Source organism: Anabrus simplex, chromosome 1 (assembly GCF_040414725.1).
Source record: "Anabrus simplex isolate iqAnaSimp1 chromosome 1, ASM4041472v1, whole genome shotgun sequence".
Taxonomy (NCBI): domain Eukaryota; kingdom Metazoa; phylum Arthropoda; class Insecta; order Orthoptera; family Tettigoniidae; genus Anabrus; species Anabrus simplex.
In genome coordinates, this window is record NC_090265.1 from 215,967,689 (window position 1) to 215,985,820 (window position 18,132).

Below are 18,132 nucleotides of genomic sequence, written 5' to 3' on the forward strand. Positions count from 1 at the left end.
ATTAGTCCGCTCAAACACATCAGTAATTACCAATTCACAGATTCATAATTATGAAACAAGAATTATTTATAATATTCACTACAATCAGATTCATTCCACTAGTTATGGTCAAAACTCTCTTTGGCATTTTTCTATAACTATGTATAACTCGCTTCCAAAAAATATAAAAATGTTACCAACTTTATCTATCTTCAAAAGTAATGTAACTAAATACCTGAAGTAGTATGGTAATTATGGTTAGGAAGCTTTGTCCTATCTTATCTCTTACACCATGTTAAATTATATACTTACTGTATTTTATTTTGTAATCAGATTGTGAATATAGCTGCCATTGTCATTTATTTGTATTGCACCAAGAAGAGCCTTGGCTCAGGTGCCTATATTGAAATGAAATTTAAAAAAATAACAGTATTAGGCCCTACAATATACAGAATAACTAGTGAAGTACAGAATTAGAACATGGCAACCAAGGCACACCTTCACTGATAACACTTGACACGCTTACAGTTTTGAAGAAACTGCTGATCTTTTATTGTCTTCCTTTTACATCCTTTTCTTTAATAATTAACTCCCGCAGATGCCTCAAATGTTCGTAATATGCAGATATGTTATCATCGTTGTTATCTTCAACGTATGTAATGACAATGTTTGGAAGGTCTTTAATTTCACTAAGTTTTGGCTTAGGATTAGGTCTAATGATATTGTGATTGTGAGCAACTGCAAAACGTTGCTTTACGTCGCACCGACACAGATAGGTCTTATGGCGAGGATGGGACAGGAAGGGGCTAGGAGTGGGAAGGAAGCGGCCGTGCCCTTAAGGTACAGCCCCAGCATTTGCCTGGTGTGAAAATGGGAAACCACGGAAAACCATTTTCAGGGCTGCCGACAGTGGGGTTCGAACCTACTATCTCCTGAATACTGGATACTGGCCGCACTTAAACGACTAACTGCAAAAAGACCTCGATAATGTTGTGAGATGGACAGTAGGCAATAGTATGAAGATAAACGGTATTAAAAGTCAGGTTGTGAGTTTCACAAATAGGAAAAGTCGTCTCAGTTTTAATTACTGCGTTGATGAGTGAATGTTCCATACGGGATTCATTGTAAGTACCTAGGTGTTAGTAAAAGGAAAGATCTTCATTGGGGTAATCACATAATATGTTTGTAAATAAAGAGTACGTACAGATTAATGAACGTAGGTTTTCGTGGTTTATTGTATTAACATAAAGAAATAAATGAACTGGATTAAAGCCACTATATATATATATATATATATATATATAATAATAATAACTAGCTGTAGTACCCGGCGTTGCCCGGATGGTTTCTGAATATTTACCTTTGAGATTTGCATTACCAGTTAGTTATGAGTGAAGCGAATTTTTATAGAATTCCTTTTTGACTTGCAGATTGATATGTTACGATCTATTATGTAGTTTTAGAATTATTTAGATGTGTTTGATTTCAAGCTTTAGATTATTTAATTTTCGACTAAAACTTCGTCCTTATGGAAGCTTGAATCGACTGGGAAGTATTTGATCCTGTCAAAAATTAATAAGTGATAACTGCATGTATTTACCCGTCGCACTATAGATACGATGTACAGGATTTCAACTGCCAATGAGACTGTCCGCCTCTCGGCCCCCACCCCTAAGAGAGAAAAAATCTGGATTGTCACAATTCATCTCAATGACCCCGAAAACTGTACATTCGACACTGTTTTCGATTATTTTTATATCTCGCTCCTCCTCACCCTCACCCCAAAGGGGGCTGAACATGAACTTTAAAAAATTCGGAGTGTCACTATTCATTTCAGCGACCACGAAAACTATGGATACGATACTATTCTAGATTATCTTTACACTACCCCCCTCGCCCCCTACCCATAACGGTGCTAGGGGTGTCTTACCCCCACGCGGTTTGTCTCCTGATACTAACTGATAAGTGTACCAAGTTTGGTGAAATTGCTCCAGTGGTTTAGGAGGGGATGTGTTATTTACACACACACACACACGCACGCACATACATCCATTTTATATATAGTAAGAAGAATAAGATAAGATTTTTATATATAGTTTCTTGATTACTTTTATATCTCACCTCCGCCCCCCCACTTGGACTTGTAAAATATCGGGAGTATTACTATTCATCTCAGAGACCCTGAAATCTATGGATCCGAAACTGTTTTAATTATTTCTATATCTCACCCCCTTCGCTGCCCACCTAAAAGGGGGCTGAACTTGCACTTTAAAAATTTCTGGAGTATTACTTCTCAACTCAGCGACCCCAAAAACTATGAATTCGACACTATTCTCGATTATTTTTATAACTAACCCCCCTGAACCCCTCCCTTAAGGGCGCTAGGGATGGTTAACCCCCACAGTGCTCGTCTCCTAATAGTAAGTAATACGTGTACCAAGTTTGGTTCAAATTGCTCCAGTCGTTTAGGAGGAGATGTGTCATTTACACAAACACACATCCATTTTATATATAGTAAGATTTTTATAAATCGCCCCCTTTCCATCCCCACCCAAAGGAGTCCTATGAGTTCCTTACACAACAGTATATATTTCCAGATAGTAAGTCTTATGTGTACCAATTTTGGTTGGCAGCTATGCCAAACGTACATGCATAATCTCGCTGCTCTAGAATCCTGAAGCTGACGTTGCCATGGTTACGGCAGTTCATTTCTTTTGTCTGATTCCTAGAGCAGGGGTAGTGTGGTGCCAATATCTCCGTAACGGTTGGTTTTAGGGCCCTAAAACATGGTTTCCGGGCCCGTAGGGCTTACCGAGTTTTGTTCTTTGTGCCAAGAGGATTAAATTGAGCTTTGTCTCGTCCTTATACGACAAATTCGATATTTTGTCTACATTAGCCTATTATTTTTATATCTTCCCCCCTGCCCCCCACCTCGAATTGTTTTCAAAATGAAATACAGCCCATGTTACTCACTGGTAATGTAGCTTTCTACAGGTGAAGAAATTTTTAAAATCGATTCAGTAGTTTTTGAGTCTATTCGTTACAAACAAACAAATTTTTCCTCTTTATAATATTAGTATAGATAAAGCCAAGCTTTCAGCCAAATTGCATTGGCCTTCATCAGGGCATGCGAATTTTTGCCTCCGACAGTGAGCAAAGAAATTCTCCTAAGGAACGTGGAAGTCATGCCCGTACTATCCACCGCCTACCCCACTAACTGGACTCAAGGATCGTCGCGCTGTGCTTTGGTGGTTGGGAGGTAAGTTACTGATTCACTGCCCTCTGTCGACAGTTTGAGTGCGTTCCGCTTTGCCATGGTGGTGTTATGCATGTATTTTTGCAGTACAGGTGTCCATGTATTTGATAACTTGAAGCCGTCTTCCCTGTTGATGTTATTTGGGCGCAGCTCTATCTCTATGGCTTCCCTCACAAGACGAGCATAGAAACCTTTTACAGGCGCGATGACCTTCGCCTGGTCAAAGAGGATTTTATGGTCTGTACTGTAGAAATGTTCTGCTATGGGAGACGTACTTCTTAAGAATGCGCCCTATTCTGTCAGTTATACCTGCCACGTAAGGTAGGAATACTTTTTTCTTTTTGCTGTAGTCCTGGTTGGTACTATCCAAGTTAGGCTCCTTGATCTTCCAGCTCGTCTTATGTCTCCTGACGTATAGCCGTTTTTCTTCATGGATGCTGTCAGTTCTCTCAATGCACTCGAGCGGTTATCATCGTCTGGAACATTATTCACCCTAGTATATAACGTTCGAAGGAGAGCTGCTTTTTGGGAGGGGCGGTGATGTGAAGACTTATGAAGGTATCTTTCAGAATGTGTAGGTTTCTTGTACATTGCATGGCCTAGTGTACCATCGTTCTTCTTTTATACTAACAGATCAAAAAAGGTAATTTACCTTCATTTTTCTACTTCCATTGTGAACTTGATCTTACTGTTAATGGAATTTAGGTGCTCTAAAAATTCATTTAATGTTTACCTTCCATGTGGCCAGACCGGAAATGTGTCATCCACGTAACGATAGAAGCACTTAGGTTTCAATGGCGCTGTTGTTAATGCAGTAGACTCAAAGTGTTCCATAAAAATATTAGCAGCCACTGGTGACAAAGGTGAACCCATTGCTGCTCCTTGTCTGTTCGTAATAATCCCCGTTGTAATAAAAGTAAGTAGATTTTAAACAAACTGCTGCCAGATTGGTCAAGTCCTCAGACAGGCATTCTCCGATGTAAGCAAGTGTTTCTTCTACAGGTACATTAGTGAAAAGTGACGTAACATCAAAGCTTACCAGGATGTCACCTTCGTCCACCCGTAGTTCACGTAACTTCTGCAAGAAATGTTTCGAATCTTTAATGTGATGTTCTGTTCCCCGTTTCTGGCTGTAGCAGTGATGAAATATAGCGGGCTAACTCATGGGTCGCAGAACCAATGGCATTCACGATTGGTCTTAATGGCATGGCACGTCATCCTTGTATACATAACACGAGCTGCGAAGGTCAAGGAGCCTAACTTGGATAGTACCAACCAGGACTACAGCAAAAAGAAAAAAGTATTCCTTCCTTACGTGGCAGGTATAACTGACAGAATAGGGTGCATTCTTAAGATGTACAATATAATTCCAGTTTTACCACAGACCGGAAGCTCAATTCCCTGTTTCGACCAGTCAAAGAAAAACCACATCTGGAAACACCGGGCGTATATGGAATTCCATGTGGTTGTGTTTGTTCATATATTGGCATGACAAAAAGGCTTCTTAGCACCAGGGTGAAAGAGCACATCATGTCGGTAAAGAATGTCGCTCCTTCATCCTCCACGGAGAACGCTATAAGCCAGTCTGCCATAGCAGAACATTTCTACAGTACAGACCATGAAAGCCTCTTTGAACAGGAGAAGGTCTTCGCGCCTGTAAAAGATTTCTATGCTCGTCTTGTGAGGGAAGCCATAGAGCTGCGCCCAAATCAGTGGCGTATGCTGGTATCAAGACGTGGGCTACCACTAGACTTAGGCTACCCCTTTTCGATAGTTGGTTTAGGGAACATCAAGCCATAAAAATTTTGTGCTCCATCCAACAGCCAAGGGAGTTGCCCGCTGTGTTGTCTAGGCTGCTTCACAAGCTACTGCCCTGGCCTCTGCACCGCCAATACTCAACACCTGATCAATCGAGTTGGTAGCCTAAGGTTTAGCAAACTGAAGTCCAGCTTTGAGGCTAAATGGATAGAATGCTTGCCTTTGGTCCGACGGCCCCGGTTCAATTTTCAGAATCAACCCCCTCATACTGTTAATTCCCCTGGCTTGGGAACTGGGTGTTTATGACGTCTTCGCCATTCATTTTATCCTTATTAGGTCACCACTAAGCCTATGTAGATGCCATGCACCATTATTAGTATTATTATTATTATTATTATTATTATTATTATTATTATTATTATTATTATTATTATTATTATTATTATTATTATTATTATTATTATTGTTACCGTATTTTTGTGGTAGGTAGAGGTGAAAGAAGGTGCGGGGGTGAACGGGTCTCAAACTACGAAATTAAAGTTAATGTACAATTTAACAAGGTTATATTCTCTTTTCAAAATCAGGAAATAACAAGCATGGAAGGTACAGAGTAGCAAGGCAACAAAAGAGCAACAACAGTATTTACAGGCTTTGGGCTTCGAGCCCCGAACTCATAATTCTTGAGCAGTTAGCCCAAGCTTACATGTACATAAGGTTTAACAAAGGGGCAGAAAACCCCAATCATGCCCAGGAGCGCTTGCTCCAAATTACACAGTAAGACCTCCTAGAGGCACGCAGAAACAAATTTCAAAAGAGCGATCCGCTCTCAAAGTTTTAAGCCTATCAAAAGGCCACACCTAACTCGACCTTCAAGCTGTCCTCTAAGGACGTAAACACAGGGGTAAAATACCCAACCTACTGAGGCCTATTAAGCGAGAAAAGGATAATTACATGGCCTCTAAAATACCAATGTGAGAGGAGGCGAACTGCACTCCTAATACATTTTGTTTTAAAACCTTATCTGGCTCTAGGCCACAAATGCAAGGGCTAATCCCATACTAACGAGGTGACTTTAGAAGGAAACAATTTACATTACGTTAAAGAAGAATTGGTTGTGAAAAGGTAAGTTCACCTCAAAACAATATGAGTGGGAGCTCGAGAGGGTTAAGCACTCTCTATCCCAATATGTAGCATAAAAGAGAATAGATACTAAGAGTCTTTACATTTTAGGGAAAAGTTACATGGTGGAAAAGCTTCGGACCCGCCCCGAGAGTTAAACTGCTGAGCTAGCAAGAAAAGAAGTTATTATACGGCCATTACCTGGTTATTGAACTGCTGTCCGAAGAAAGAGGCGCATCCCGTCCCCTGCTATGTACTTTACACACTGAAAGATGGTACAGAAGTGGCGTGGAGACCCGAAAATCAGCAGTTTATATACTCTCGCGGAAAGTTCGAGGCGTTTCAGGAAAGAAAACACCCGCCCACAATCATTTATTGGTTAGGGTTAAGCAGCATATCCAATTTGAAGAAGAAACACCTTATTGGTCATAAATTAATTAAAAAAATTCGGGATTGGCTAAATTCAAAACAAGGGGAAAGAAAGGGGTATACAGCCAACTTAAACAATACCAGAAAGAAATTTAACAAGAAACAAACTTTTGAAATAAAAATTTCTCCAAAAACAACAGTTCTTTCACCTTGCACTAGGGTGCACTATAGTAGTTCTTCAGTAATGTCCTCTAGAAGAGAAAGTTCACACTTCTTACTACAAGCAAAACAAAAATACGTCGAAAACGACCCAGTTCAGAAACTTCAAAATTTCCAAGTAGTGACATCTTCTGGGTAACTTGAAAATTAATACATTAGATAAAGTTCGGACTTCCTCCAGCAGAGGATTTTCAACTGGCGCAAGGTTTGAATTAGCGGCGTGGAGGGGTACCGCCCGGTACAGACCTCACCCCCCAAAAGTCCCTCCAGGAGTGACACATGAAATTTGTTTGAAAATAAGGTCCAAGTTATGATGTTGATATGGAGAATAATTGCAGAAGCATTTATAAAAATTTTCTAAATTTGGTTTGATCCAGTTTCAAAATTCTTGTAGTAACCGTTGAAGTAATGTCTTTATGTTTGTAGGAATTGAATTCAGAAGAAAAACTTTTAACACTTGAAAGTGAAGAAAAATTTTCTAAGTCCACCAAATATTGCAGTAGAATTCCCAAGTGTAGTAATTGCTGATAGTAAATGTCCATGTAGTTGATTAAATTGGATGGCCAGACCGGCCGCTGCAGCTTGTGTCCAGAGGAGGCCGCTCGGACCCCTCAAGTACCCTGAGATACCGCTCGCCCGCACTATGAGAGGAGTAGGGGAGTTGAAGCACGCCGCGCCCGCGGCGAACATGCGGGTCGCGGGCAAGTTACAGGTTGTGCGCCGCACATCAGCCTTGGCCGGGAGGAGGACTCCGGCTCACCGTACACAGGTTGGCCTCACAGGAGAAGGGCGGGCCCGTACCCTGCCTCAGGAGCGGTACGGCGCCGCTCTGCTGCGGGGGCACTGAAACATTAAAGCTCGGCGGCAGAATTTTTGTTGGACCATTATCATTTTTAGGGTACAGTCTCAGTGGGGGAGATGAGTGGCCAGCGGCGTGGAGATATTTATTTCATTCCTCTAAGCCACTGTGTGTTGGGGAGCAGGAGACGGGAGCGTGGTAATTGCCGTGGCAAGGACAGGATGGCAGTTTAACTAATCGGGGAAGGTTTACAATCAATGGTTACAGACAAAGTAAACAGATTCCAAGGGCGGAAGGCCTTAAAGGTGAAAACCTTCAAAATATATATATATATATATATATAACCTTCATATTCCTTTCAAATTATATGAAGCAAGTTAACACAAAAATTACACCGGTTTCACCTGGGACAGGTGAACCCTAAATATCCTCTCGGTGGCTGGATTACTTAATAATAAGGTAACGGGAGTAAGGAAATCGAGAATGATACACGGCCCATGAAATCTGGGGGCAAGCTTGCCCGCGGGAACAAAATTCTTGACCATCACCTGGTCACCTACCTTCAAATTGGTGGGTCTCCGTCCACGATCATATCTTTCCCTAACCTTTTCATGAGACACCTTAAGATTGGCTTTAGCTTTCTTCCAAAGATCTTTAATATTATCCGGATGTATTGTCTCGGGTAGAATGTCACTCAGAGACCAGAGGTTAGAGAGCGGCGTGTTGGGAACGAACTTGAACATCAACGAAGCTGGGGTAAACTTGTGAGATTCATGAACCGCCGAATTCAAAGCAAAAGCTAACCAATGCAGGGACGTGTCCCACCTAGAATGATCTTCATGATGATAGGCAATAAGCGCGGACCTGAGTTTACGATTAACCCGTTCAGCCAGAGATGGTTGAGGGTAATAAGCAGAAGTCGTCACATGAGAGATGGACAAGTCAAAACAGAATTTACGAAAAAGATTTGATGTGAACGCCTTAGCATTATCAGACACAATATATATTGGCACGGACCAAAAGAAGCAAAAATAGAATTTAGGCAAGTAATGGTGGACTGAGCGGTAGCCAGCTTAGTCGGAAATAACCAGGAATATCTTGTAAAACCATCTACGCATACAAAGATGAACTTGTTGGCATTTCCCTTTGACTGGGGGAAGGGTCCTATATAATCAATATACAGGCGTTCCATGGGGCGCGAAGCCTGATGCGAAGACAAAAGGCCTACCTTGGTGGACATGGTGGGTTTACTAAGCAAACAAGATTTACAAGCTTTTACTAGTTCACGGATTACACCGTCCATACCCTTCCAGATGAACCTTTCACGAATCTTTTCACGAGTTTTAAAGATTCCAAGATGCCCTCCTAATGGGGTCTCATGATAGTACTTGAAGATCATAGGTACAAGAACAGCTGGAACGACAACCTTCATCATCTTATCATGCCTCGAAGGGCAACATAGAACACCATTCCTCAGTACATAAGGGACAACATGTTCCCCAGAAGAAAGGGTTTCCATTATCGGAGCCAGCGTCGGATCTTCACGTTGGTATTTCTCGATATCCCTAAAGAGCATGGGAGCATCTGTTAAGATGGCATTAACATCAGATAGTATGGACTCGGGAGGTGATGAACTGTCGACCGGTTCATGGGTCTCGACGTCGTTGGAAAACATACGGCTGAGTCCATCGGCAACAACATTTTCGGTCCCTCTGATATGCCTGACATCGAATTGGAAGGCAGAAATTCGGATGGCCCAACGGGCTATACGACCAGTACGACGCGGCCTACCTAAGACCCAGCTTAAGGCTTGATTATCTGTCTCCAGGTCGAATTTGACATGTTCCAGATAGAGACGGAACTTTTCTAAGGCAAATAAGACTGCCAAACCTTCGAGCTCATAGATGGAATACTTGGCTTCTTGAGCCGATAGAGTCCTAGATGCATAGGCGATGGGTCGCCTCCCTAATTCAGTCTCTTGAAGAAGGACTGCTGCTACTGCTGACGACGACGCGTCAGTTTGGACGATGAATTTCTTTGAGAAATCAGGCATAGCAAGGACAGGAGCATTACAGAGAGCTAATTTAAGATCTTCAAAAGCGGCTTGTTGAGAAGGTCCCCACTCGAATTTGATGCCTTTCCTACGAAGAAGGTTTAAGGGCGCCGCTCTATTAGCGAAGTTAGGAATAAAATTCCTGAAGAAATTCACCATACCAATGAACGTGGCGATACCTTTAATGTCCTTGGGAGGTTTAAAATCACGGATGGCCTGTGTTCTAGAATGATCGACTGCAACACCATCAGGTGACACAATATGCCCTAGGAATGACATGGAGGGCTTAGCAAAGGCAACCTTGGACAACTTGACAGTTAACCCAGCCTTGCGAAGGCGATTGAGAACTTCTCGCAGATGATCTAGATGTTCTTCGAAAGTCTCCTAAAATACGACGACATCATCCAGATAGTGATACAAGTACTCAAATTTGATGTCGGTGAAGACCCTATCTAGCAGTCTAATGAGTACAGCTGCTCCCGTGGGGAGCCCGAAAGGCACGCGGTTGTATTCATACAAATTCCAATCCGTGGCAAACGCTGTAAGATGTTTAGACTCTTCGGCAAGGGGAATTTGATTATAGGCCTGATTCAAGTCCAAGATAGTAAACAACTTGGCCTTACGAAACCATGAAAAACAAGAATGAAGGTCAGGAAGGGGCACAGATTGTAACACCACCTTCCGATTGAGAGCCCTATAATCAATGACAGGCCTGAAGCCATCTTGGGGTTTCGGGACTAGAAAAATAGGCGAAGAATACGCCGACTTAGAGGGCCTAATAATACCATCCTTCAACATCTGATCGATAATTTCTTTCAGAGCCTTCATTTTTGGTGGAGATAGCCTATAAGGTGGAAAACGGACAGGAATCGAATCCGTGACCTCAATTTTGTATTCAATAAGGTCAGTAACACCAAGAGTATCAGAGAACACCTCTGGAAACGACTGACACAACTTACGAATACTATCAGCCTGCTCCTCAGGTAGATGTCTAAGGTCTAACAACATCTCATCCTGGGTAGGCGAAATAGATGAACATGATGCAGAATTACATTTTAACAAGGGGATTTTACAATTGGAAGCAAATTTGAATGTACACGACTTACTCTGAAGATCGAGCACAAGACCAGTGTGAGAAATGAAGTCAGCTCCCAATATGATGGGGCAAGACAAGTGCTTAGCCACAAACAATTTGATTTTCCATGTACATTTAAAAATACGAATTTTGACCTGTAAAGAACCTAGAATTTCTAATGGAGATGAATTAGCCGAAACATATTGGATCGAAGAGGAACAATAATCAGGAAGTTTACAAACAGATTTCAATTTTGCATACCATTCAGCCGAAATAATAGAACAAACACTGCCTGAATCTAATAGAGCTGTTATAGGCTGATTATTTAACTCAATTTTGAGAAAGGGGACCGGTGCGGGGGTATCCGCCGCAATCCTAAGACACTCTTTGGGGCATTCAAAAGATGGATTTGCAGATTGAACGTTCTCTGAATTTTCGATCTGTTTACCAGGGGCTGAGCCTCGGAAAGATGGATTAGTCGACTCAGCCGAAGCCACTAGTCACTTTTTATTATTGGCATTGGTGGAATTTGCACCAGAGGTTGAGCAGGAGGGGGTGCTATTTGAATTTGGGCAATTCTTGGCGATATGTGAGAAAGCCCCACATTTAAAACAGCCTTGTGATGAACCAGCTCCATTATTTGCCCTACTAGTTTTGACCAATGGACATTTATTGCGAAGATGGTCAGGCGACCCGCAAGCATAACATTTACGGGGTGTGACTGGTCGGCGAGGTGGAGGCCGAGTATTACTAAACGAAGGAGGGGGTTCTTTTGCGACACGCAAGGAATCGGCGTATCTAACTCCTTCCGCTGAGACGGCCAATGCTTCAAGTTCAGAGAAGGTTTGCGGGCACGCCGCGAAACACAAATATGACCTATAAGATGGTGAAATGCCTTCCACAATAGCTTGTACAATCTGATCCTCAGGGAAGTGAAGAGCAAACACCCTAGTATAGAACTTATTGTCTTGTATGAAATCAGCCAGATTTTAATCCAATCTCTGTACTCGATAATAGTACTTCTGAATCAGAGATGACCTCGCGCGAGCAGGAATAACATTTGCAAGCAGATGTGCATGAAAATCTTCAATAGATGACTGTTCGGCAATGGCTCTTACTATTTTATCTGAGAGAATACCAATTGCATAAGGATAAATTATCTGTAAAATTTGACACGGAGAAAGAGAAAAACAAGGGCATGATCCTGAAATTCAACTAAAAACCTTAAGAATGAAATAACTTCACTGGTGGTATTAACAGAAAACTTAGAGATACCTCTGAGCAACATTGCTAATGGATGAGGCAAGCTGCTGAACCCAGGTGACATAGTAGGTAAAGGTTTCAGTGGCAAAGAAGTTAGTTCAGAACGTACATTATTCAACGACGTACGGCGTTCAGACTCGTTGTCCAATGGGGCAGAGATAGTTTGAGCTCCCACGGATTTCCTATTGACTTCTCCCGTAGGAGGCTCTTCCTCGCTACCTACATTCACCGTAGCGGGTTGATCAGTTTTGGGAGGAACTTCCCCAGTTAACAGTTGAGTGACCTTACTAGATAATTCAGAAATATTTTCAAGCACCGTACTAGCTTCGTTCCTCTGAACGTCATTCAACTTCAGAGACAACAGATCGTTAACTCTTTTTGAAAAATGAAATAGCCTGGCTTGCACACGCTTAATTTGATTAGGAGAAGGATCATTTTCGTCAAAAAAACTAACTACAGATGCTAGCCCAGTAATATTCTCGATGATCGTGGAAAGAGAGTCGTCAATTTCTTTCTCTCCCAAAGTGGGGATGGAAATGGGCAAATCAAGGGACTCTCTAAGCTTGTTTGTGTCTACCGCAACCGTGCCTCCAGATTGCACATTTCTAATAGTCAATTCATAGATCAACTCCTCCTTGCGCAAATAGTTAAGATGGAGAACATCGCGAGGGCCGGGCATGATGACAGAACAATTTTGAAACAGGAAAAATAAAAAATTCCAGCAACTGAGAAAATTGTTAGAGTTCGGATCAAAGCAATGTTTAGCCGTCAAAAGGGGCTAAATTGAGACCCATTCAACCACGCTCTGCTACCACTTGTTACCGTATTTTTGTGGTAGGTAGAGGTGAAAGAAGGTGGGGGGGTGAACGGGTCTCAAACTACGAAATTAAAGTTAATGTACAATTTAACAAGGTTATATTCTCTTTTCAAAATCAGGAAATAACAAGCATGGAAGGTACAGAGTAGCAAGGCAACAAAAGAGCAACAACAGTATTTACAGGCTTTGGGCTTCGAGCCCCGAACTCATAATTCTTGAGCAGTTAGCCCAAGCTTACATGTACATAAGGTTTAACAAAGGGGCAGAAAACCCCAATCATGCCCAGGAGCGCTTGCTCCAAATTACACAGTAAGACCTCCTAGAGGCACGCAGAAACAAATTTCAAAAGAGCGATCCGCTCTCAAAGTTTTAAGCCTATCAAAAGGCCACACCTAACTCGACCTTCAAGCTGTCCTCTAAGGACGTAAACACAGGGGTAAAATACCCAACCTACTGAGGCCTATTAAGCGAGAAAAGGATAATTACATGGCCTCTAAAATACCAATGTGAGAGGAGGCGAACTGCACTCCTAATACATTTTGTTTTAAAACCTAATCTGGCTCTAGGCCACAAATGCAAGGGCTAATCCCATACTAACGAGGTGACTTTAGAAGGAAACAATTTACATTACGTTAAAGAAGAATTGGTTGTGAAAAGGTAAGTTCGCCTCAAAACAATATGAGTGGGAGCTCGAGAGGGTTAAGCACTCTCTATCCCAATATGTAGCATAAAAGAGAATAGATACTAAGAGTCTTTACATTTTAGGGAAAAGTTACATGGTGGAAAAGCTTCGGACCCGCCCCGAGAGTTAAACTGCTGAGCTAGCAAGAAAAGAAGTTATTATACGGCCATTACCTGGTTATTGAACTGCTGTCCGAAGAAAGAGGCGCATCCCGCCCCCTGCTATGTACTTTACACACTGAAAGATGGTACAGAAGTGGCGTGGAGACCCGAAAATCAGCAGTTTATATACTCTCGCGGAAAGTTCGAGGCGTTTCAGGAAAGAAAACACCCGCCCACAATCATTTATTGGTTAGGGTTAAGCAGCATATCCAATTTGAAGAAGAAACACCTTATTGGTCATAAATTAATTAAAGAAATTCGGGATTGGCTAAATTCAAAACAAGGGGAAAGAAAGGGGTATACACCAACTTAAACAATACCAGAAAGAAATTTAACAAGAAACAAACTTTTGAAATAAAAATTTCTCCAAAAAAAACAGTTCTTTCACCTTGCACTAGGGTGCACTATAGTAGTTCTTCAGTAATGTCCTCTAGAAGAGAAAGTTCACACTTCTTACTACAAGCAAAACAAAAATACGTCGAAAACGACCCAGTTCAGAAACTTCAAAATTTCCAAGTAGTGACATCTTCTGGGTAACTTGAAAATTAATACATTAGATAAAGTTCGGACTTCCTCCAGCAGAGGATTTTCAACTGGCGCAAGGTTTGAATTAGCGGCGTGGAGGGGTACCGCCCGGTACAATTATTATTATTATTATTATTATTAACATCCTCATCATAATCGTTAAATAACAATGTTCAATTTTACAGCGGTCTTACCCATCGTTCAATGGTTAATTATCTTCCTCGGAAGATCATTGGTGGTGTCCGACCCATGATCACCGTTTCGATTCCAACCAACAAAATAGAACACTAAACCTGAAAGATTGCGTTTCATTTTAGCAATCTACCAATAAAAAGAAAACTATATTACTCCTATAACAGCAGCCCTGCAGTATCTTCCTACAATGATGTAGAGGTAAACGGGAGTGAAATACCAGCACTCCGTTATCTATATATTTAAGACAGAAGGATGAGGTGAGGAAGTATATATGATGAGTAACGCATGGTGATAGCAGTGGCGATCTGACGGACCGAAGCCTAGCACAGCTATCCTCCGCCGGTCCCCGCACCTGTAGGCAGACAGCAGCAAGCCGCGTGAGGCTAGTCGATGGGAAGGGACGAGAGTCTGGGCTTCAATATCAGTCTCCGAAGCCTTGTTCTCAGAAATTCGTGCGACGTGTTTTCTCATTGCTTTCAAGGTTTGCAAATGGAACAATGTGGCAGATGCTTACAATATAATGTGCTTTAGATTTCCATCGCTCGCATTTGAGGTATGGGCTTCACTGATAGCCTTGGTAGCCCTCAGTATACACCACTGGCCCAAATAACATCAATAGGGAAGCCGGCTTCAAGTTATCAAATACATGGACACCTGTACTGCAGAAATACATGCATAACACCACCATGGCAAAGCGGAACGCACTCAAACTGTCGACAGAGGGCGGTGAATCAGTAACTTCCCTCCCAACCACCACAGCACAGCGCGACGATCCTTGAGTCCAGTTAGTGGGGAAGGCCGTGGATAGTACGGGCATGACTTCCACGTTCCTTAGGAGAATTTCTTTGCTCACTGTCGGAGGCAAAACTTCACATGCCCTGATGAAAGCCAATGCAATTTGGCTGAAAGCTTGGCTTTATTATTAAATAAATAAATAAATAAATAAATAAATATATATATATATATATATATATATATACAGTATGATATCAGTGGTCATATTGATAAATACCACATAACTAAAGTTATATAGTATTATATTTCCGATCTTTTGTGTCCGCTACATTGTTACTGTACCGGCTATGATCACAGATATATTCATGATTTTGGGTTTTTTGTTATTAAGTCCATATCAGCGCTGAGTCATGAGAAAACGGGTAAGCAGAATTGAATGAAAATCGGTAGGTAAATTCGGAGAATAAGGAACTACAGTCCATGCTATAACTAATTTTATAAGACGCCCTAATATCACAGAGTTGAAAGAAAACTAATTATGAAGGCCTACAATATAGAAAGCTCATAAAACTGATCAACAATAACATTACGTTGACCATTGTTTGTTGTGATGTGCTTTGTGACTTATGTTGCCACTCAACTCCGGCAGATAGGATTACTGCTGCGTACCGACTATTTTTTTTAATTTGCTTTACGTTGCACCCACATAGATAGGTTTTATGGCGAGGACGGGATAGGAAAGGGCTAAGAGTGTGAAGGAAGCGGCCCTGGCCTTAATTAAGGTACAGCCCCAATATTTGCCTGATGTGAAAATTGGAAATCACGGAATACCGTCTTCAGTGCTGCCGACAGTGGGGTTCGAATCCACTATCTCCCGGATGCAAGCTCACAGCTGCGCGCCCCTAACCACACGGCCAACTCACCCGGTCGTACCGAGTGTAACAACCTGCCTGAATATTGGCGGGAAGTACCAGGGGAGTTAGATAACTTTCTTCTTTAGCGAGTAACAGCCTGTCTGAATATTGGCGGGAAGTAAAATATATTTCTTCTTTAGCGTGCCATTCATCTGGTTCATAAATTTTCTGATACTACTGGTTCGTAACACACTGGTTCATTATAGCATTCGAGTTATTCTATCCCTACTCTGAGTCACTGATTGGAATGAGCAGTGTGTATATTTAACGGAGTAATGGCAGAGAACTGTTAACGGCTGCGGCTGGTAATTCCTGTTCTGGAACTTTGTACTGTTAGAACGGCACCGAAGTACTGTTCGTTAAAAGTGAGAAAATGTCCGGTTTTTCATTTGTTTGAGTATTTTATATGATAAGATTGATTTTAATCACTACTTTCCTACTGACGTTTTTGTAATGACCAATGTTGACTTCAGTTTGGAAAACCACAAGGTCAGTCTTTCTGAGAATCCCGTAGCGAAGCACGGGTAGGCCTACTTCAGCTAGTATACAGTATATCTCAAAAGCTGAACATGTTACAGAAGTGAAAATTGGCATTTTTAATCTCTATTAGAAATAAAGAAACATGTATCTTTGTTTTCGGAAAAATATTTGGGTGGGGGGTAAAATAATTGAAAAGGGGGTTGAATATATTTATTAGGATACTGATATCTCAAAAACTGAAGATGTTACAGACGTGAAAATTGGTATTTGGAATCTCCTTTCAGAATAAAGAAATACGCATTTTTCGGAAAATTCACTTAAGGGGGGAGGGAATAATTGAAAAATTAGTTGAATTATTTGTGTGTAGATACTATTATCTCAAAAACGAAAGATGTTGCAGACGTGAAAATTGGTATTGGGAATCTCCTTTGAAAGTAAAAGAACACGTATCCCTTTGATTTCGGAAAATCCAATGAAGGGGGGTTTGAAAGAATTGAAAAATTAATTGAATTATTTGTATGAGGATACTTACATCTAATAAAAACTTAAGTTGTTACAGACGTGAAAATTGGTATTTGGTATTGTGCCATATCATATATGCCCCAAATATCAATTATATAATATGTTGTAATATTTTGCAGTTCATATTCGAAGGGAGTCATGATGCGACCTAGAAGTTGCGTAATGCAGTATTCCGTCATCGGGTGACATCAGTAATAGCTTCTTATCTAAGCATAGCAACAGTGAAAATGTCGCGTACTCCGTATGAGTCACTCGGGGATGCACAAGAGTGTTTGAGAGCGGCCGATTATAAAGGACCAATCACAGCCCTGGAAGCGATATGGCAGAATGAAGGGATTTACAAAACAAATTAAGTCAGTCTTACCAACTTCTAAATTTACAGTGCTGCACTACTCTTTATTTATCAGGCAATTTGTTATAAAGCTCGACTCCACGGTTTTAATATAAAATAGAAGCTAGTTAAACATTAAAAGAACTACCTGTAGACAGTTGCAATACTTAATTTGAATTAATAAAGTAATTAACATATTTTTATTGAATCAGCGCTTTTGCAGAGTAGTGGGTGAGCAGTAACGTCATCGCGTCAGTGGAATCCCCTAAGACATGACTAATACCGGGAGCTTGGTGTATATAGTAGCCTCTGGACATGGAAAGTCACTCTGCTTTTGAAGTGTGAACCGCGCGGGTCGGTGTTTCTGATATTAAACCAGTGGTATAGGAAAGTAATTTTTTTTAAGTGACCAGTTTGAACATATGAGTAGTAAATTTGTGAAGCTGAAACGTTTTCCTTTCTGAAAATATGCATTACATGAATGCAAGTGTTAGATTGCAGTTACGAGTGTGCATAGTATATTAACAGAGCAATTACCTTTGCTATATAAATAATATTAGGTATCACGTATGTCAAAGTGCGGTGGTGACATGGGATTATATCAATAAAACGATAGTTACTGTCGATATTTCCGTACCCGCGTATGCGTAATTTGCATACGGTTTGTGCAAATACCGTGTCCGGTACGCGTTCGGTTTCGCGAAGAACTGGTACGAACCGTCGTCATCGTATCGGTACAATTAAATGGTGTGTGCGAAGCACTATTACATAATGATGAAGAGAGAAGAAAAGACTTGCAGAGTATTTGATAACGCCATGCAGTTTGGTGCAATAATGGCGTAATTTGCTGGACGCTGTGGCCTGGAATCATGAAGAAACT